Below are 23,613 nucleotides of genomic sequence, written 5' to 3'. Positions count from 1 at the left end.
TCTCAGGAGATTTAAAAATAAAAAATAAGAAGTGTGCACATCAAAAAACAAGATGGTTTGATCAACAATCCTCTAAATTAAACCAGGCCCTAAAGGAAGCATTAAAAGCCACAACTAGAGATAGGGAAAGGGTGGGAATCCTATAAGCAAAATTTAAACAAAAGGAATGAAAACATACGTGAACTAGCATGGGAAAAGTTGATCCAGGCTGCAGACAGACAGGATACAACCTTATTTTGGAAGACATTAAACCATCCCTTTTTAAACGAACAATCCACTGCTAAGATTGAGACCCACAGCCCACAGATTGGCTAATACACTTTGAACATATTTTTAACCCTAATAAAGAGGAACCTCCATTCTCTGGCAGTAGACATTTTATAGTTGTTTGTTAGAAATGGGAGTCTCTAGTTGGCAATGGCTGTCGCCAATGTCCAAATAGGGACCCTTCTTCCTAAGTCAGGGCAAGTGGGCTACCCCCTTTGACAACCCGTGCTCAACCCTGTGGTAACGTAGCACGAGCAGTTAGGCCTATCTCAGAGGCAGTGTGTGAAGCATTTATGACCATGCACAACAAGGCAATAAAACACCACAAAAGGACACACCTCAAGTAGGCATCGAAAAATAATATCTTTATCTAAGGTTTAACTCAAGACTCTCAAAGCGTTTTAACATGCTACAATGCACGTAAACCAGTAGGGACTCAAAAAGGCAATAACGTATTCACCAGGCGTGACACTGACTGAGTTCAAGGCCCATTGCGCACCAGATACCTACCATTGAAAGGGGACACAGCACGCAGCTTCTTGAAGAAGCGGAGACGGTGACAGGTGGACTCCCAGATACCACAAGTCTTGGCTGCAGGGGTCCGCAGCGTGCACCCACAATGATTCGGGCACTCGGGGACAGGCGGGCTCTCAGAAGCAGCAGCACGTGGCGGCCCGGGCTCGTGGTGGCGATGACTCTCGTCTTGCAGCTCCGTGGTGTGCTCACAGCGGCAGCAGCTCTCTCTTAGCTGCGGCGGCCCACAAGACGATAGCGACAATCCTTGACAATGGTGAACAAGATGCGGGCACACAGCAGCGGTAGCGCTCCCTTAGGTGCGACGGCCCACAGGACAAATCACGATAAGGCAACGTTGTCAAAGGTGCGGGCGCTCAGCAGCAACAGCTCTCTCTTAGCTGCGGCGGCCCACAGGATGAATCACGATGATGCAAAGTTGGTGAAGTTGCAGGCACTCAGCAGCAGCGGCTCTCTCTTAGCGGCAGCAGCCCATAGGACAGATCACAATGATGCTACGTTGGCAAAGGTGCGGGCATTCAGCGGCAGCAGGTCTCTCTTAGCTGCGGCGGCCCACAGGACGAGGGATGGTCTCGACCAGGCTGGAACAACGATGGGCACTCAGTGCTACAGCTCTCTCTTAGCTGCAGCAGCCCACACAGATTCAGTGAAGGTTCCGAATGTTCAAATTGAGGCGGGCTCTCAGCAGCGACAGCTCTCTCTTAGCTGCAGCGGCCCGCACAGGCTCAGCGAGGGTTCCGGAGGTTCAAATTCAGGCGGGCTCTCAGCGGCGACAGCTCTCTCTTAGCTGCAGCGTCCCACAGGACAAATCACGATGATGCAATGTGGCAAAGGTGCGGGCACTCAGCGACAGCAACTCTCTCTTAGTTGCAGCGGCCTACACAAATTCAGCGGAGGTTCCCAGTCCACGTTCCTCACAGTAGAACTAGAGGCTCTGGATTGCTCGACGGAAGCCTCACCTGCAAGCAGAATTCCTCGCACAGGAATTCCGATGGCTGACAGGGTGAAGTCTAATGTCCCTGAGACTTCGGCAAGAGGCACTCTCGATTCAGGCCCTCGGGTAGTTCCTTCATCTAGCTTGGTGAAAGTTTCAAAAGTCCTTTCCTCTGTTCACATCCAGAAGGAACACACTTGGACAAGGTTCCAGCGCAGCATTTTATACATAAAGAGTCTTTGTTCTCTAAAGTCACAAATCAGTAAATCCAGTTAGAACCAGTTCGGTGGGGTCGGGGAGCACTTGGTTTATGGGGCGACATCCTGCCCTTCAGAATGCGGGGGTCTGCTATCAGACGCCCAGTCGGGGTGGAGCCATCATTTACCTTGCCAGGCACGACCTTGCTCAGATCAAAGAGTCACCCCTTCCCATGCTCTGAATACTGATCTCTCTCTCCAGCCAGGTCTGACCCAGCTGGCCCTGCTGCTCCAAAACCAGACGGCTAATACACATACCAGCAAAGCCTACAGGAAAGCTCAGGCAAGAAAATACCGCGTTTCCAGAAGAGCCATTTTCGAACATGGGATATATAAATGGTTCTTACTAAAAGGTGTATCTCAATGTCCTGAGCATAAACGTATCAAACTGGAAGTTCCTAACAGGTTCTGGGAGTCAGATAGGATGATAGAAGATAATCGTCAACCTGCCCATTCTGGCCTATGGGAACGGTTACCTTGACGATAGTAACAGTGGAATGGAGGGTAACTCGCTATTAGAACATGCTACACAGACCTAGGCATTATGGTTATCCTAATTCATACAGTCATCTTTACACGGGTAGCATTCGCGCTGTGGCACTGATTAGCAGTGGCACGGCGCCCAGAGCATCTAAATCCAGCCAACATAAAAGATAGGAAGCGAAAAGAGGAAGGGAGACCCACGCCAATGATGCCAGGTCTAACATCGTTGATACTTCCAAATTGGCCCTAATTACCCTAGATGAAATTTAAACTGCCCTAGACAGAAGGGGGAACAGGAAGGCGCACAGTCCTGATGGGGTACCCATTGACAATTTTAAGGCTAATACAGATTTCTGGTCCCCAATTTTACTAGGAGTCTGCAATGCAACGGCATAAGGTGTACTGCTTACAGATTGGGTAGGAAGTGTTATAGTTCCACTCTTCAAGAATGCAGATAGAGGGTATGCAAAATTACCTATATCCCTACTTGACTCAACATCAAAATTGATGGGAAGAATTTGCCTTCAGAGACAAGAAATATGGGTGAGTGACAACAAAGTCCTTACTGAAACCCAATATGGATTCAGAAGTGATATAAGGACAATCGAGCCGTGTGTCAACCTCAAATTGTTGATTGAGTAATATACACTTTCTAAAGAGGGCTACCTGCACCTCCGTTTTGTAGACCTAACAAGTGGATTTGATTTGGTTAATCATGCAAAATTACGGCAGACCCCAATAGAGATGGGTGCCCCAACTGATATTATCATTTACCTATCACAAATTTATGCTTAATTAACTTCGAGAGTTCGTTATGGTTCTAAAGGCGAATGTACCCCCTGTTTTAGAGTTACCCCTGGCATAAGACAAACCTGCACCCTTGCTTCCTTATTATTCTCTCTCTATATTAATGATGTTGATAAAAGCTTGCAAAAGCTGAACGCTGGTGCCCCTAGAGTTGGTAATCACGTCACCCTGGTCTTTCTGTATGCGTATGACACAGTCTTCCTATCCAGAATAGCAAATGGGCTCCAATGTCTAATAGAAAACTTTTCAAAATTTATGAATGAAAAGCATTTAAAACTTAATCTTAAAAAAACCTTTACGATGACATATGGAAAAGGGAAACCAAAAAGCAGAAACCATCATGTTGAAGGTGTGCCAATTGCAAAAATACTTTCTTTTTCGTACTTGTGTCTACTTTTTACATCAGAAGGACATTGGGGAGCACACATTGTTCTTTCTAATTGAAATTTATACGATCAATTGAAGACATTTTCAGATTCTTTAAAGAAATGGGAATCAAACTAATTAGGAAAGTTCTGACTCTGTATAAGAGTAAGTGCCTTACAGGAACCTGCTACAGTGCAGCACTATGGGGGATGGCTAACCATACGGCATTACAGACTCATGAAAATGTATTTTTAAGGAGTCTTTTAGCAGTTCCTAATTCAACCCCTTCATATGTAGTTCATAAGGAATTGTCAGTCTCCTATATTAGTGACTATATTAGTACAGCAGCTCTTACTGTTTTGCATGGGATCTGGAGTAAGAATGGCACTAAATTTACCCAGAAAATCCTAATGGACTGCCTTGCCCTTGATCATTGTAAAAAGATACTTTGGTTGCAGTATATTTATTATAAACATTTAAATGAGTGCGATGTGAATGCTGATTTTAAACACCCCATGAATATCCAACACTATTGTAAAAGGGACCTAAAAATGGGGCTTGCAGAACAAGAGAAACCCTAAGAGACATAGCAGAAAGTGGTGATAAAGTCATATTGTGAAGGAACATTTTTTGCTGGGTATGTAACAATACTTATTGGGGATAACAAACCTACAACACAGGTTTTATCTCATGAGGTTGAGATTGGGTACTCTTCATCATCTGATTACATTTCCTACGGTGGGCAAATGGAATCAAAACCTTCCAAATTGTCCTTTTGACGGAAAGTCACTGCAGTCGACATTGCACTTTATCATTTTCTGTAATTTTTATAGAAATATTAGGAAGCGTGTTTTACGATCTTTATTTATTGACAGCAAATTATATTTTTATGAATCCGCTTTTAATTACATTCGTAGTCTAGAAAATGAAAAGCTTTGCAATGCAGTAGTTGATTTTATACAAACAGCGATCAAAAGAAGAAGAGATAATTCATACCTTGAGGCCCTAACATACAAAAATATATAGGTTTTAGTAAAGATCGATGCACCTTGTAATAAATTATCCACAGGCTAAGTGCAAAAATTTGAAAACTGTTTATATACTAATATTTGCAAATCATCTTAGCAATTCTCATTGATCTTTTTTCAAGATTCCTATGAGATGTTGGACTGTAGTTTGTCCTGTGTAGTGTATAATCAAATACCATGCTAACCAATTATGAATTACTCTTTAAGATAACCTCCTTTTCTGCATATATATTTTATGTATATGTGTTATCTGATGGAATTGACTATTTGTCTTTTCATGTGATAACTGTTTTTTGAATGCTTTTATGGTTATATTTCTTAAACGGAATAAAGCTGAATTTGATTTGATTTGAGTAAACTTTGGGGAAAGGTCAAAGGTGTGGCTAACGAAAATATTGTTTGGTCTTTCATCTTCTGGTCTGTACATATAAAAAAACACCCAGCCTAAATGTAAAATAAATGAAAATTAACTTAATCAGGGGGATATGATGAAACCTCTATTAGCTAATGCACTGCAGAGATTTGTGTCTGTAACCAGACACCCACAGAATTGAATCATGGTTGGAGAAGTAGAGATTAGTTAGGGACTAACACTGGGGCTCAGGGGCCTGTGTTACACCCCTTTAAAAAGCACACACTTCACAGCTCAGCTGGTAACACCTTTCCAATACCACTCAAAAACAATAAATCTACGTCATCAGTAAGTGTTGAGTAATTCCATTAATCAAAGCCAATACCGACTTCCAGCTCCCTTTACATTTACAGATTCACCCATTGTGCACATTTGCATATCTTTCAGGCAAGCAGGCGCCCTGGCAAGAAGGCTTGTTTAGCTGCAGTAGTGGCTCCTGGAGCGAGTGCTGCAAAGCGGTGGGGTGGGGAGGGGCAGGGTGGGGGTAGTAAACTTCGGCATACAGCCGAACCGAGGTAAGTACATAAATAAATAAATAAATAAAACGAATTACATTGCGTACGCTGCATTGCCATTGGGCATTGCAGCATGCGCAATGTAATTTGTTTTATTTATTTATTTATGTACTTACCTCCGTTCGGCTGTATGCCGGAGTTTACTCCCCCCCCTCCCTGCCCTTTCCCCGCCTCACCCCACCACCCCGTAGCACTCCCTCCAGAAGCCGCTACTGTTTAGCTTCACAGTGCAGGAGACTCCCTGCTTTACACTGCAGCTGAAACATTTCAGGTCTCGGAATTAACCACCCTGGGATGGTTATATTTTCACAGAAATTAGAGGAACTGTTTTCCTTAAGTTAAAAATGAATGGGCAGGTTGTTTCCCTCAGGTCCTGCCCAATTCGACCACTGCATGAAATATCTGAGTTGTTCTTCATGCCATGGCATATTCTCTGAGTATTAGGTGAAAAGGAAAGAGCTGTACTGGTCGGAGGCGCAAGTGCAGGAATGCCAACGTCATGTTTTTGGGGGGCTGGAATGTTTGGAGAAATCTTGCATAGACATTGTTGACAGTTAGCTTCGGCACTGGAGTTATGTGGACAGGGGAGAGTTTTTTGGGGGAAAGAGGACTAGCGTGAAACTGGGAGTCTGGCTCCCTAGACAGTACTCAAAGCCAGGACAGTGATTCTAGTCTGGTTGTGAGACCACACAATTGAGAACACCGTGTTCAGACTAATCTCAAAAGTTGCCTTGCTTGCATTCCCACAACAAGTCAATTATCTAACTTAATTTTGTTGCTCAAGACTAAGCAACGAAATCATGCATTAAGTGTAATTGCTACACTTTGTTTCAGTAACCTTCAGTCATCCAATTGCTGGGAGTTAGTCACTTAGAGCTAGATTTATAAATGTTCTAAAAAAATAGAAAGTTGTTTTAATAAGGCTACATTAATGTATTTTGACGCCATATATTTATAGATTTAGCACATTGTATTGATGCATAATTTTTCGTGCGTACTTTGTGAAGAAGTGACTAGTTCATGTTGAATAGTTTATTAATTTTGGCATTGTTTGAGTCTCATGAGTTGTTACTGTGTGGCACTAACAATTTATAGTATTAATTTCTGTGTTGTTTGCTATTTTACAACACACGCATTTATATTATTACTTCTGTTACTCATTCCTTCCATATTTAGGGTTACAGTGTCCCTTTAGCTGTACACATAATCATCCTTTCCTTCAAAGTTTATCATTTTCATTACCTTTTTATTAAGAGCAGTAAATCCTTGTATCATTATTATGTGTATTTTCCATGTTTCCTGGGACTATTATTTTGGAAAAGCGAACAATTACTCTTCTACTCACATTGCTTATTTGTTGTGCAGCATTGTTAACCCTGCGATTTTATTTCAGTAGTCAAATCCTCCAGAACTGGCTATTGTATCTTATGAACTTAGCTATAGATCATGCGTTCTTTCAACCTCAATTACATATTCTACTCATTTACTTTCACTCCTGCTGTTTACTATTCACCCTGGAAACTGACAGGCTTGCTTGTTCTTAAAAACAATTTTCCCTGTTTCTTATGTGTGCAACCTAAATTAAGCGACATGTCGGAAATATAACATCAAGGCAACTCTCTACTCATATGTAGGATGCCAAACCATACCAGAAAATCCTGCTCGTTAGAAAGTTTAAACTGAAATTGATGGTTTATTCATTAAATAGTTTCCAACATAACATCATGAGACTCATAACACTTTTATAGAGCCACTAACCCCCAGGTACCAAAGCACCTAAAATGTTCTAATCCAAAGACAGAATCAATCACAGTGAATGGGTGTAATAATTATACTAGAATATAGGAGCCCTTCTATGGTGCAAATTACATAAAGTGAGAACTCACATGCATGAAAACTGAAGGATCTTCCTCAAGCCAGATTTCCCCCAGAACAATTGGTGAGGATTTTAGTTGTATTGACGTGAAGGTGAGAGGGCTATATGTGTGGCATGGAGTGCTAAGGCAAATGCCTCACACAGGAGACAAAGTCATAAGGAACAGCTTTGCCTATGTCTATTCTCTCTGAGATCTTCTTGAAGTCTTTTCATTACACAAGCACTCTAGAAGAATAATTCAGGTCTTTTTTTCAGAACTATAAGATTTTCTTGCCAGTAACGGGATGTCAATGAAAGGAGGGTGACAGCCTTACAAGACTCTAAAGATTGAGTACCAAGTCATCCCAAGCGAGGTAGTCATGCACAGATCACATCAGGGGTGAACTGCACAGAAACAGATCAATGATGCTTTCTATTCTCCATCTTCTTATTTTCTCCAAGGTGAAACTATGCCTGATTATCCTCCCACTAACCACAAACATGGTGTGCAAAAATCGAATAACATGATTAGCATTCTGACAGCCCACACTTAGCAAAGCATCAAGGGCTGTTCAGCATACCTTTGTGGAAGACCTCCGCATGGACAGAAAATTGCAGGAATTCTGAATTCTCTGACAGACAAGTTAATTTTGGGGCATGGGAAAAGAATTGAAAAAGTGCTCCCCAGAGAGGTAATCACACACGTCATTGTCCATTCAATCAACCAGAGTAAGCTAGGAATTAAGGGAGGTGTCAGAGAGCTATGTAGATAACGGTATGACTGTGCTCTATAAGGGTGCCACGATGAAGACTCGCAGTTTATATATGTGAAAGCAGATCATGAAATTCTCAGCACAATCTTCTCTGGAAGGGCATTAGCTCTATGCAGCAGACATTTTCATAGAAATGTGTCTAAGGACAATGTAGGAGTGTTGCACTATAGTGAAGTTCTCATTATGCATCACTTGAAAAGAAGGGTCCCATATGAAGCCTGCTTGAAAAGAATCAACCATAGGACCAGTTGGTGAAAAATATTGTTCACAGGGGACGCGCACTGAAGCCTGCTTTTCATACCGTGAGGGGAACGGTTACTTACTGGAGTACTTGCCTTATTCCCTGCCTTGCCCAGCACTAGTAACTCCGAAGCCGTGAGGGGAACGGCACTGTGTGGCGATCTTCAATCCCCAGAGGGCCTTGCGCTGCCAGCGCGCACGACGTTCGCTGAGGGGAGGAAGCCCTCAAAAGACCGGGGTGCCTCCCGCAGCGCGGGACGCGCACGGGCAGCGCCCGGGCAAAGCCCGTCCTTGCCCGTCACTGCCAGGCATTGTCAGGGCAGGGCCATTCCCCTAACGTTGTGTTCTTTATTGGAGTTTTGAAGGTTGTCACTCACTGTTCTGTTCTGCTCTACTTGCCACACTTCTCCTCTGGATTGCGTTCCTGCAGCTCACGGCCCCTGCCCCTGCTGATGAATCCGCATCTGCGGATCTGAAACGGTCTCAGTGAAGGGAGGTGTACCTTTTTCAAGTATCAAGTATCCCTTGTGGTAGGAAACTGTTTACGCTTTTGTGCGTCTGGAGGTCCATTCAACCAGAGGATTGAAGCCATTGGACTGGGTTTGTGAACCGGGCCTTTTTTGCGCTGGTTACCATTTGCGAAAGTGGGACTTTATATGTTTTATTAGTGCATAGTGTCATTTGTTCTGTGTATTATTTTATCTATACTTGTTATTATGCCTAAACCGAAACCAGACAAAACTGTTCCCGTGCCAGGGACCCTAGAAAATTACCTGGTGAAACGAATAAATCGGATAAATAACGATCGTAGGGCTTCACTAGGACTGGGGAACACTCTAGTGGACCTGGAAGTCATGACCCCACCAGTGGTTGACATAGATGGGGCATCAATCAGGATTTCAGAGATAGGGTGGAGATACCGGTCACTGCCCAGGTGCATGTAGAATCACAGGTAGATTCGATTACCATTTTAACTGAGAAAATAGTGGAAGTTCCATTAGCACCAAGGCCGGTGCGCTCATGTAGGAAAGCACAATTAAAACGGGTTGGGAGGCATAATAAAAAAAGAGCAGACAAAACTCAGCCGGTCTGCAATGATTTAAGATCCTCTACTCTTAGTAGAAACTGTGAGGGTGGCGCTAATTCAAATCTAGAGCAATTTACCCTATTGATTAACACACTGGAAGTAAAGATGGAGGCCAAATTAGAGGAGATGTTAAGACCTCTGACAACTATGCTTGACACTCTGGCATTGGAAGTAGACAGACTTAGCGGTTTGTTAACTACACACCTGGCATCAGCTACTCTGGCTGGAGCCAAGGTTGTGGAAAAGGGGAAGGAAACTATGACAGGAAATGTCCTTCGGACTCCACAGCAAATTGCTGTAGCATTACCCGTTCCCCCTGTGACATTAGCCGTACCTCCGTCGTCTACTTACCCCACAATAGCCATGGAGGGCAGACATGACCACAGGGATATGTGGAAAAGCCGCTACCTTAACCTTCCACCTGACTGTGCACCATATGTGGTGGTGCTGACAAATGTCCCATCCTGTGATGACCACTCAACTCTATTACATGAGGAATCTCACACCTCACTAAAAAATAAAACAGTTGCATGGTTCAGTAAAAATTGCGGTTTCCCTGTCGCATACTCAGACCAAATACTAACAGTCAGAAGGGTGAATTGGGTTGGCCCGTCCAGAAAAACAAGCAGTGGGGACTGTATTGTTGTCAATTTTAGGCATCCCCAACACGTGGCAACAATTTTATTAAGAGCATCTTTACTAATGTGCAATATGGATAGTATATCTGTTCACCCTTTGGGCTACTTTTATGCACATTTGAATAAAGATCCGTACCCACAAAAAAGAAATAGGCCAGCAAATCCAATCCTGACCCCTGCCTCTAATGCACCTTATGTGTATAATGTTAACCAAGGTGGGTGTGGGCCTTCTGGAGAAATACAGAATAGATTTAATTTTGTTGGTCATTGTAATAATGGGTTTAATGTGGAGACACAGAATAGATACGATGCCCTATCTGGTTTGAAGGCATGCAACTGACAGGAGGTGTCTGTGGGCATGGCTAATGTAATATCTGCCGGGTTATCACCCATTAAAATCACACAGGCTAAAGCTAGTTATAACAATGTTATCTCCTGGAACATTGCAGGTCTGGCTTCAAAGATGGCGGATGATAATTGGATCATGTATATTAAGCAATTTATGATCATCTGCCTGCAGGAGACATGGTCGGTGGAATGTGATTTTTTCCTGGAAGGGTATAAGGCATTTTATGTTCCTGCAATAGTATCAAGTAGAGGCAGGCCCAAGGGTGGTTTGGTGATTTTTATTGCAGTTAAACTGTCATGTAAAATTCGCAGAATTTCAACAGCAAACTCTGGATTTATGGCCTTAGTATTGAATGGAGAAAATTGTTTGGCCGGTCTGGTCAATTTTTATAATGTATCAATGGTAGGGTGAGTACAACTGATGGGAGACGGCGCCTTAGATGGTCAACGATTACTCCCGACCTATTATATAAAAATATTAGGGAAAGCTGCACACAGGATATAAAGAACTGTATTCAAGTAGGGGCAGACCCGATCCAGGTTCTTAGTGCCTTTCAAAGCTTGACGGAGAAGGTTGCAGAGCTGATGATGGTCCCAGTAAAGACCTTAGACAACAAGGGGCCGAGATGGTTTAATCATGATTGTTCGAAGGCAGCTCGTAATTTAAGGATAGCCTTGGCAGCCAACCCTAGAATAAAGACAGATGTAATGTTGTGTCGCAAAGAATATAAGTCTGCCATTGCCTTACGTAAGGAGTTTTTACGAGTGTAGGCTTGGGAAGAAATTCTTGACCCCTCTACCTTAAAATGTAGCTCTAGATTTTGGACGGTAGTTAAAAAAACATTTTTGGTCCAGGATCCGGGTGATGGGCTAGAATGCTGCATATCAAAGGAAGAATGGGAATTACATTTTAAACAGTTCTATAGTTGTGTGGAAGCGAAAGGTGTTAATTTCCCTCCGGGTAACAGTGATGGAATTATTATGTTTGATAAAGACGAGGTTGTGGAGGCCATAGAGGGACTTACTGGCAGGAAAGCGCCCGGCCCTGACGGGATCCCACCAGACTTATATAAGTCCGACCCAAGTTTTTGGGCCCCCATTTTAGAGTCTGTTTTTAACGCTGCTGCTGAAATTGGCTGTCCCCCTGCTTGGGGAGTTTCAACGATTGTCCCTGTCTTCAAGAAGGGCGATAGGGGCAGTCTTTGTGTTACAGGCCGATTTCACTAATAGACTCTATGGTCAAGGTTGTGGGGAGAATCCTGTTACAGAGATTGTCAAACTGGGCGTTAGAAAATAACATTATGTCCATTTGCCAGTACGGCTTTTGTACACTGTGGTTCGGAAGGGTACTGTTCATCTTGCCTTCATGGATTTGTCTTCGGCCTTCGACTGTGTTAACAGGGGTAGGCTGTGGCAATCCATGCGGGAGAAGGGTGTGGATAGATGTATTATCAACTTCTTGATGGACCTACATAGTAACACTAGCGCTAACGTTAGGTACTCGACGGATTCGAGCACCATGGACAACTTTGACATTAAGAAGGGTGTGCGTCAAGGATGCATTCTCGCTCCCTTTCTTTTTAATTTTTATATTAATGAGTTAGATTCCGTTTTACAGACGGTACAGGCTGACTGTCCTAGAGTTGGCAGGCGGGGTATTCCAGTTCTTTTATACGCAGATGATGCGGTTTTAATCTCTAGAACCGAGAAGGGTCTCCAAGCTTTATTAAACGCCTTTAATCTGTTTATGACAGAAAGATACCTATTGGTCAATAACTCTAAGTCGTTTATTATGCAAGTTGGAATACAGCCAATAAGGAACTTTGTATTTAAATTAGATGACGTACCTATCCCCATTTCGAAATCGTTTTCTTATCTTGGGGTCCTATTTGACACTAAATTAAATTGGGGCCCCCACTTGGAAAAAAAGAAAGGGGAACTGGCAAGGGTTAATGCTACCATCTTTAACTTTGCATCGAAATTGGGGAAGAAGCCAATTAATGCTATGATGAAACTTTATAATGCTAAATCAGTGGCAACTGCTGTTTACGGCAGTGAACTATGGGGCTATGTGGCTGTAGAACAGCTTCAGGTGGTTGAAAACGTTTTTATGAAACGTCTTCTATGTGTCCCATCTGGTACATCTAATTTGGCAGTACACGAAGAATTGGGGGCGCAATATTTATGTGATACTTTTTCCCTGCGCCCTTTGACTTGCTGGGCAAAACTCTGGCTGAACCAGGATATTCCATTAACCCATATGATCTTGAAAGATGTCTTGTTTCTTGACAAGGCAATGCACTCCCCCTGGTTCAAATATTTGAAATCTTGTTTCACCCGACTTGGCCACCGGGAGCTATTTGAAAATCCAAGCGAGATCGTAAAGGGGGATGTGGAGGTAATTAAGCGGGCCTTTCATATGGGGAGAAAGGTTCAACGTGAGGAAGAGGAGCTTCCGAAACCCAGCGTTAGGAAATATGTCATGTTAAAAACTTGTGAGACAATGGAGCCTAATTTGATGGGCTCATTTAGTTCCCATGAGAAGTTCCTGCTGTCAAGGTTTAGGTTAAATATCTTTCACCATCTGTTATTTAGACCAAAAAAAGATATTTTTAACAAGGCTGCAGCTCCCTGTGGCTGCGACGGAAAGTCTCCACAGGACATGCTGCATTTTATTTTTTTATGTAAATTCTATGAATACCCTCGCAAACGCTACTTGATTGCTCTTTTAAAGAAACTTAATTTTAATCAGATCAGACCTGCATTAATGTACTTACAACTTTTGCACAGTGACAGTGTTCTCCATATAATCACATTTTTAAAACTCTCTGTTAAACTGAGAACCTGCATGGATCAATGAGGCGGTTTTCCGTATTGTTTGACTGCCTCACTTACCCTAGGAATCTATATGGTCTTTTTTATGCTTTGCGCTATTTGCACTTTACTGACTATGAACTAACATACGGTCTTTGTGAGATTTGTTTGGTCATGAATCATGGTATTTTATAGTATTTGTATGTGATGTTTATATGTATACTCTTATGGTTTGAATCAAAACCGAAATAAAGTCTTTATTGAATTGAATTGAATTGTTCACAGCTGCATAGAAGTTATAAGTGGGCAGTCCCCTTGACTGCCCTACAGAACTATTTCTTATTCTTTCTCCTCTAGTGTCAATAGATATAGATTACTTTATGTTCTGTTAACGGGCTATGTATATGCCATGTTAGCTTGTTGCCTAATTTCTTCGGTTATGAAATATTCTTACCCTGTTTTCATTCAGGTGCAGAACCTTAAAGAACTACATTTTATAATTAGATTTTTCACCTCTGGTAGAGCAGACACCTTACATTAAACAGATATTGTAAGAGTACAAGAATACCTGCTGCATGGCCATAGTTTTGTGGCTATCATAATAATGTGCACATTAGTGATGTTCCTCATTTAAATTACTATCCATTTAGTGATCAATTTATTTGAGTTAATGCATAAATAGTCTACAAATGTTAATGTAAGAAGTGTTTAAGTCTCATTCTCTGTGAAGTAGATGTTAGTGCTGAATTCCTCATTTTGAAGTTTGCTGTAAGAGAATGAGGGTTAACCTAGCTAGACCAGGGGGAGTGTTGAGTCACATGGGCTCTCTACCTTATTGTTAAAGTGGTTGTGTCGGTACAAGAGTCAGAGAAGATGTCCAGATATTCTGTATAAGCAATGCGAGAGAGTGAGCTAGCTGTTCGATACTAATTATCTTTGCTGATAGAATCAACAGCAAAAATAGTCTAAATGATGTTCATTCACTTATTGTGTCCTTCATAAGCACTCGCATTTCCTATGGACAGGTAAAATTAGCATTAAATGGACACAAAAGTGGGAAGAAAGAGGAGGCAATTTTGGACTGGAGTTATAGCGCACCCTCCCACTGAACTCGAATGAACCCTGCTTCTGAATGTGGGGGAGGGAAAGAGTATTCCAGAATTGTTAGAAAACAACTATGGTCCTCACGATGATGTCGGTCGGACCACAACCGATTGGCTGTCGGTTGCGGTTTGACTGACATCTAGTAGCGCGGTCCAACCAATCCATTATGATGCGCTGCAGTCGAAGGCAGCATGGGGAGGGACCGACTGACGATTCCGATGAGCTTTAGGAGCCTGTCCGACTGTCGGTCAGAAAGTGATTTCCTACAATGGGGCGGTGCCTGCTCAGGCACCGCAGAAGGGATTACGATGTCCCTTTCAGGGAGCTGTTCAATGGGGGTCCGACCGCCAAAGAAAGGCTGTCAGAAACAGATTTTGGGGGCCCCTAGCAGGGCCTCCATCCCCTTGCAGCCTCAGATATGGGGCCTGGGGAGCATCGCAGGTGCCCCCCAAACATCCAATCATGGTGCATGGCTGTTTAAATGTGCATTTTTCCTATTACGGCTTGTGCTGCAACCCGCAGCACAAGCCGCAATAGGAAATCTACACTTTCCAACCACCGTGAAGGCGGTTGCATCCTAATTTGGGAAGCGTCCGATTGGCATCGTGTTGAGGCCGTATGTGTGTTACTCCTGTATGTCATATAAAAAGACAATCATCCTCACTGTTTTTTCACTGTCATGCATCCTCATAGGGTTGTTACTTATCATAGATGCAAGTTCATTATGGCATTTATTCAAACGTTTGTTTTTCCTACAAAGATGTGATCTTTGAGTGATTGAGTTCCTTTAAAATGTAATGGGTCCGTTTATGAGAACATTTTGAAGTGCCAGTTATTTAATTAAACATTTTCTTCACTTCCATAAGATTAAAAAAGGGTTATTAGTACAGATTGTGCTGAGCCCTAAAGATAGTAAACATGTGTCTGTCCATTACTGTGCCCATTCAGGTTACAAGGCTTTCATTAGAATGGGGCTCTGCTGCTGAATATAATGCACGTCTCATTAGGAGAATAAATAAAGCACACATTGCAGCACCTATTATTGTATTAACCTGAAACACAATGTTGCAAACCTATGAACTCTAGTTAGTTTAAATCCAAAAAGCCTTGTATGCATTGATCTTTCACCTTGTCCTTAATAAAACCAGTTTTTTATGAGATGCAGCTTCAAGGTTCCCTATCTACTAAACAATGTGGTATATATTGGATAAAATGACCTCTGCCGTAGGCTATAAGGATTTTGCAAGTCACAGAGGAGTTCCATAACAATATAGAGGAATGAGGCCAACGGCCAAGATCCTATATAATGTTATGGACTCCGAGGGGACTTACAATATCCTTATTATGTACGGTAGAGAGTACTTTATCTCATGTAATACATGGTCACACCATCACCTTTCCCACAAAACCCCTAAAACCTTTATGTATAACTCTTTCATATATTTCAAGATATTAGAAACAGGTCAAATGCTGCAGTAGCTCAGAATGTGGAGAAACAGGCAGAAAGAGTCTAACCTGTCTATAATTACCTAAAGAACTAAGTAGAAAATCATGTGTGCTAGTAAATGTAAGCTAGAAAAATAGAGCAGAAGAAATTCAAGCAATGGTTCCTTTTTGTTGCTTTAAACAGCTGCTCTATGACCTGACCTGCCTTTCACTACGTCTGCTGGCAGCAGGTACTGTGACATCAGACCTCGACTGCAATATCTTATTACAGTCAAGTTTTGAAGTCTTCTCTTTACAATAGGTGACTCAGTGCATCGCTATGAAGAAATTATAAGTAGCCACTTATACAGGGATTGCAAAATCCTATGTATTATAAGTATCAATATTGTATTATGTATATGCTATGCTGCATACAGCTCTTGAATGTGTTCCAATTTTAGATTCAAATGTGAAAAATACACTCCAATAGTGGAGTTTGTTCTGTCTTATGAATCAATTGAGGTATGATGTACACTGTGGAACATAAGAGTACTTCTGGCAATATTAGGTCCATACACATTATTTATAACGCAATTCTAATGTTTCTACCTATACAAACAATCCAAAGATGTTCTTTTCATAACAGTTCATGAGAATTATTTTCCTTACCCTTTTCAATTACTCTCAAATTTATGTCCTTTTCTGAGAGGTTAGTATTTCTATAGTGCCTAATAAATGTAGTGCCTTTTGTACGAGTGAGTACCAAGCGAGTTTGTGACTACTATATAGGGTCTTTATGGCATACAAGCATCCCAAATGTATTCTTCTTAAAAACTGCACAGCACAATAGCCATTACTATAATAGTGTTTCAAGATACTGATTCTTATCTTGAAAATACCAAATAACGTTTCACAATTTATATATACTAACAGTTTGAAAATTGAGAAGATCCAGTGGAAGCAGATGGTAACAATGTGAAAAGAATGAAAGGAAACCCAAAATGCAATACAAATGTGCACAATGGCAGCACCCTATACTTTAGCAAGTAGGATCCTAAGTTTAATAGATGATCTGGACTCTAACCTAAGCAGGCCTTCATAATGCAGTTGAGCAATCCTCCCCCATGTACAGATTTTCTGTAGCTTAAACATCACAGCATCTGAAAGCTACCAACGTACAGGGGTAGTTTGAGGGGGGGGTATCAAAGAGTGCTTTATCATAGGTTTTTAAGAACGTCTGTATGCAATGGTGGCACACATCATCTTCGAAAGATCCTTGTTCAGTTATGAGCTACAAAAATGCAGCTATTACTCCTTTCCATCAAGTTATTGTATTTCTTAATGGTGCCCATGTTCTGCTATGTCCACTCTCAGAAACAGAGTAAAAACTCCCTAAGTATACAAGCAACATGCAATGTTGATTGATTGATTGATGTACTTATAGAGCGCAGCTATCACCCTACGGGCATCTTGGCGCTTGCATTGGGAACCCGTCCTGGTTTTTCCCTGTAAGATAACCCGTACTGGGCATCCCCAAGGTGAAAGCCAGGCATCCCGCCGCGGGGGGCCGTTGTGGAGATTAAGCAGGCTTGATGTCATATGTCTATTCACACTGACTTGTATGATACCCAGGAAACACACATTACTTTTGTATCTTTAGACATTGGGAAATATATTTGAGGCCAGCAGGAGGAGACCTGGGAGATGGATGGTTTTTAGTTCAGTTTATTTTTAAGAATGTGTTAGAATTCAAAAAACAGATCTATTATAGTTAAAAGGTTCTCAGGTAGCAGGTGGCAGTGCTTATGCCTTACATCCATTGATAATGACACCATACTTTAATCACACAGAAAGCTAGAAAAAAGAGATACAATGCTGTTTACAAACAATCCAGAAGCACAGATTCTGATGTCTGCACAAGGGTGTTGTAGAATATGGTACTGGAAGGTGCTGTAAAATCATACCCACCTGTGCACATGATGCAGAATTTACCCATCAAAAAGATTCTTCCCAATAGACCCTGTAAGTGATGAATCAGATAATGATGATTATGTAAGCACTCAACTTCCATCCACACAACAAGATGCCACAAGAGCTACAGATGGGTATGCATGTAGTGATGCATGTTACAAACAACTGCCTTTAAGGTACACAGGCGAAATTCTTATTTTGCATTTCCTAAATTGTGATTCTGTAGGAATCAGTATTTAGGAATTGCAAAATGGTATGTACAATATTTATGATTTCCTAATAGCAATTTCTACAGAGTAGGAATCGCTATTAAGAAATAGCAAATAGGGAATGCTATTGAATTCCCACCTATGGGCGAAATAGGGAATGGTTTGCATTTTCTAAATTGCTATTTTCCAATAGAAACTCTCAATTTAGGAACTCCAAACCCAAGGGTGCCTCAGGCCTGAAGGCTTCCCTGAAGACACCACAAAATTCCTATTGCATATGTAAGTTCACATATGCCCTAGGGACATATATGCTCCTCAAGTTACATTAAAAAATGCATTTTTAAATCCATTCTTTAATTTTGCACATGGTTACTATCGGCTTTGAGTTGATGGTAACAATATTTCCTAAATCCCCAATTTGCATTTAGGAAATACTTTGTGCATGTGCTTGAGGAATAGCAAATAGGTACTCTCTATTTGCGTTTCCTAAATCGTGGTTGAAATTTGCAATTTTCACGGGGTAGAAATCTTAATTTGTGACCGTTTTTAGGCCTCTGTGCAAATGAAACAGCTGTTTTGCATTTCTTAATGGCCCGAAATTGAAATTCGCAGATTCTGCCCCTTTGCGACCGGTATATTTGCATTTGGGATGCATCATCCCAGATGCAAAAATCGCAATTTAAGTAAACGCTAAAATAGCGATTACTTAAATTGCGATTGCATTTAGAGAATCGCAAAATGCGGTGTCGTTATTAGGGTCGCAAATTACCATCAATTTGAACTTGATGGTAATTTGCAAAAACTTTGAAAAATTTGCTTTTTTTTCAAATCTCCATGTTACACACACACATGCCCTTGGGACATGTGTGTGTGCAACATCTGCACACATGCATATTTCTGGGGTGCACCAGGGTGTCTTTTTGGTACCCTTGCACCATTGAAATTGCGCATGCACTTCCCATTCATTCCTATAGGCCTATAGGCCCATAGGAATGAATGAGAGCCATTCCTTAATTGCGACTCACAATTTGCGAGTCGCAATTAAGGAATGAAGGCATGTGTAGGAATCGTTATTTTTTTTGCGATTCCTACATGCATGGGTTTTTGCAATTCCTGCATGTGCCCCTTAGTCACTTATCCTGAAAATGATTTAAAAAACAATATAGGGGGCAGGGTAAGAATACCCTGTCTCTCTACCCTTTATAGTGGGGGTCCTGGTGACTTTAGAGTTGCAAACACTACACTCAGTAAGGCAATAAAAACAAGGGAACGACTAGCATTATAGAATGCAGGTAGAAATATAAAAACATCCTCCAATCCTGTAAAATGAAGTGGGAAAATAAAATCTGGGAGAATTTGATAGAGTCAGCCTGGGCAAAAGATAGCAGGGGTTTTGGCACATAGGGGCTTATTTGCCAAAATATTATGTTAAGTGGTGCATACCTGACACAGGGCTCTCCCCCAAAAATATGAAGCCACTCAAAGCAACCTTGCGTGGCCTCATAAATCATACGGAAGGCATCGCAACACAAATCGTTTTGGTGCCTCACTTTGTGTCTGGAATGCATTCCATGGGGATTGTGGTGGGTTTTCCCATGCAGCATCCATTGAATTTGATGCTGCTTCAGATTTACAAAGTGATGTATTCCTAGGAAAGCAACCAAACCATACGCCTCCCGAGGTGAGGCGTAATGAGAGAAGTATGTTTATTCCTCCTCGTTTTTCCTCTTTCCATGCGTGTTGCATTCTTCAGTACACATAGAAGGAGGATTACGCCTCTTTGAGTTGTTTCTGTGCAGTAAGGCACTCCTTCCTCTTTAAGTTGTTTCTGTGCAGGAATGCGCTCCTTCCTGCAGAAAAACAATCATGCCTGCAACAGAGGCACACTTGCATCATGGTGCAATGGTGCCTATGTCGGCACTAGGCTGCCGAAATAGTGCCAGTGCAGGCAGAAAGAACAGGGTGCACAATATTGCTTAAATATGGTGCATTCCTGCCCTTTCACTTTGGCGTTGGGCAGCAAATCAAGGTTCTTTGCTGTGCTGCCCTACGGCAAAATGCCATAAATGAGGCCCTTAGTGACTGATGGGGGGGCTTGAGGGTTAGTATCACCCAGAGATCCATTTTCAAACAGGGGAGTCGGTAGAATATTTTTCAATGTGTTACCCAGAATCTCTATATGAAAGTAATACCGAGGACACTGCACCTATTGAACCCAGGGAGAATGAGTGAGACAACAGAGAGAGGGTGATATTTACATTAGAAGAAACCCTAAATGCGATATATGCCCAAAACTCTGGTGAAGCCCCTGACTGTGACATGATTCCATCAGATCTGTGTTGCTCAGAACCACAAATGTGAGGACCAAATATAAATAAATTAACTAACATCGTAGCTGCAGGAGCCCCAAGTCATAACTGCTCGAAGGAAGCAGAAATGATATCGATCTTCAAGAAGGGCACTTGAAAAACTCCTTCTAATTATTGTCTCAAAAGCCTTATAAATAACATTCAAAACATTTATAGTATCAAATTCTTACTAGACATTGCGAGTGGATATCTGAGAATTAAGTCCGTTTTCAAGCTGGCTTTAAGACCAGGTCTTATGATTCCTGACCATAGAATAGAAAACAGTAGGTATGGGTTGTGGTAGCCTGTGTCTCTTTTGAGGACTTGCGGGCCACATTAGACTTAGTCCCAAGAAGGAAACTGTGGGAGGTATTTGATAAAATGGGGGTCCCAACCATACTCGTGCATTTTATCATACAGGTATATGTGGATTATGTCATCAAAGACAGGTGGGGCCCAAATGGAGAAACCACAGAGGACATCCCAATCAGAAGAGGAGTCCGCCAGAACTGTGCTGGGGTCTGCCCATTTTCTGATGTTTAATAATGGTTCTATTATATATCTGAAGGATTTTAAAAATGATTTAACAAAATTGGCTGGCTCAAGGTTCCAGGACTATTATTTGTTGATGATACTCATTTCCTCTCAAAAACAGCGAAGGTTCTATGTATTCTCTTGGAGAGGTTTCATATTTTCTGCAACAGTAAAGGACTGGAAATAAATAGTTCCAAAACAAAATATATGGTGTTCAACATCCGGAAAAAAGTGAAGTGCAGTGTAGCTCTTGAAGGCATATTTTTGGAAAGGGTAGTCAATCTATATACCTTCTAGTGAGACTTACTGATTCTCATAATTGGAAAGCTAAAGATAATGAGATAATGCAAGACAGAAAGCAGAAGCTGTGGTGTAGTTTCTACTTAAAGGTTTCTGCAATCAATCTGGCACATTCGAGTAAATACAAAGGGGGAGGACATTATAAATGGATTTTTAAATTTATTATACAACTGCCCACCTCTAAACCCTGCTAACCCTAAAACTACCCTTACTACTGAACACTAAAATTGTTCTTTTGTCCCTTTCCCACTACCCACTCCTAAAGTCTGAAAATTAACCTTACCTCCCTTTCCCTTTACCACTGCCCAAACTTAAGCCCTAAAACTACCCTTATCTCCCTTTACCACTACCCACCCCTAATCCCTAACATTACGTTCTCCTCCCTTTACCTCTACCCACGCCTAAAACCTGAAAATTACCCTTACCCCATTTACCACTACCTACCCCTAAACCCAAAGCTTGCCTTACCTCACTTTAACACTGCCCACCCATACATTTTAAAACTACCTTTATCGCTACCCAGCCCTAAACTTACCCTTAGCTCCCTTCACCACTGTCTACTTCTAAACTCTAGGTTTCCACTTATGTGCCTCCACTACTGCCCAATTCTAAACTCTAAAAGTACCCTTTCTTAACCACTGATCACCCATAAACCCTAAAATTATCCTCATCTTCCTTTACCACTACCCGCACTTAAACCTTGAGCCATTTTTAAATAACATATTAATTATGGTATTTAAAAAAAACACTTACCTGCATGGTAAAGACACAGATACTTTACTCTGTGGTCCTTACCTGTGTGGTAAAGGCCATGTGGTAAAGGCATTGCATGGTATAAAGACTTCACTGTAAAGGCTGTTTTCCACGGCTCTGCATCATACTGTTCTCAGAGCACGTGTTTCGCTGGCACGTGTTGTAAATAACAAGCTTTAGTCTTGATAAAAGATACTGCATGAAGCAGTAATATTCCTACTTTGAATAACATTTACAACCCCAACAACGTGTTCATTTTCTGACAACTATATTTCATGGTCATTTCAGTGAATTCAACAAGGTCACTTTAGAAGCAGTCGCACTTGTTCAGTGGCTTTGTATCTGGTAATTGAAATGTATCCTATTCATGTCAAAAGCAAAAGAGGACAAGAGCGCAGGACCAACCCCCAACCCGGTACACGGAGCTGCAGTTATTGTAGGCGTGACCTTAATGTCTTATCGGGTGCCAAGTATCTTGTCCGACCTTGCGCTCGGTAATTTAATCAATTTCATTAAATTAAGAAGATACAGTGAGTTGCTTTCCTAGAAATTTCATTTATTTTTTCAAGGATTTCTTTCAATCATTCTCTGTTACTGGTCGATAATTTTTAGGCTTTCAGAGGCTTCTTAGTCGTTTCAGAACTCTGCTTTTCATAGGTTGCAGCTAGACCAGATATCTGAGGTATTTATATAGTTAATAAAGAACCCTTGCCTGCTTGTCCCACCATCAGCTGGAACAGTAATTGAGTAGTGTATATGCCTAGACTCCTGTGCACAGACCGGGATTAGCACTTGAGGAAGAAAATCCTTACTGATGTTGCTGGTACTGCATGAATGTTGAAACTAAGCACTAAGTAGGAGCTCATAAGAGCTGGCTGCTGTGTTTAATCAGTGACTTATTGACATTTCAACATTAGCTGCAAGCAAAAGACAGAGTCTGCATTCCTAAGGAAAAGGCATTATAGGACAGGATCAATCCAATATCTCCCATTTACAAAATCAATGGCCATTCAAACCACTATTTCTACAATCTAGTTTTCAGCTACAAAATGTTTGCTTTGAGCCTAAAGACCATGATCAGAAATATTTCCATGTATTTAGAGTCAAATAGGAGCTACGTTGAGACCGAACACCTTGTTAGTTATGGCCACATTATAAGCCACACATATTTCACTATCAGATTCTGTTCTCTTCTGGCCACTGGGAGATCCTGCAAATGTCGGGCTACCCTACACCGTCAAGGCAGTGTGCAATCCATGCAGATTATAGTGACACATCTTGTTTTGTGTTGCCGCGCGGACCTGCTGCTGATAGCGCGTTGTTTTAGAATTGCGTATTGCCATTTTTAGAATCTGTTTTTTTAAAAACAAACAAACAAACCTTACTTAAAATTGTGCTCGCTGACTCCGGCTGAAATCCCCTCGCGCTCTGCTACTCGCCGCCCCTAGACCTAGCCATAAGGAGGAGCAGCCAGAGGCGGGGCAGAGGCACAAAACCTCACCGCAGCGCGGGAGCGGGCAATCTTGTTTTGTGTTGCCGCGCGGACCTGCTGCTGATAGCGGGTTGTTTCAGAATTGTGTATTGCCATTTTTAGAATCTGTTTTTTTAAAA

This window comes from Triturus cristatus, chromosome 2_1 (genome assembly GCF_964204655.1).
Source record: "Triturus cristatus chromosome 2_1, aTriCri1.1, whole genome shotgun sequence".
Taxonomy (NCBI): Eukaryota; Metazoa; Chordata; class Amphibia; order Caudata; family Salamandridae; genus Triturus; species Triturus cristatus.
The sequence above is the reverse complement of the archived record's forward strand: the minus strand, read 5'-3'. Positions refer to the sequence as shown.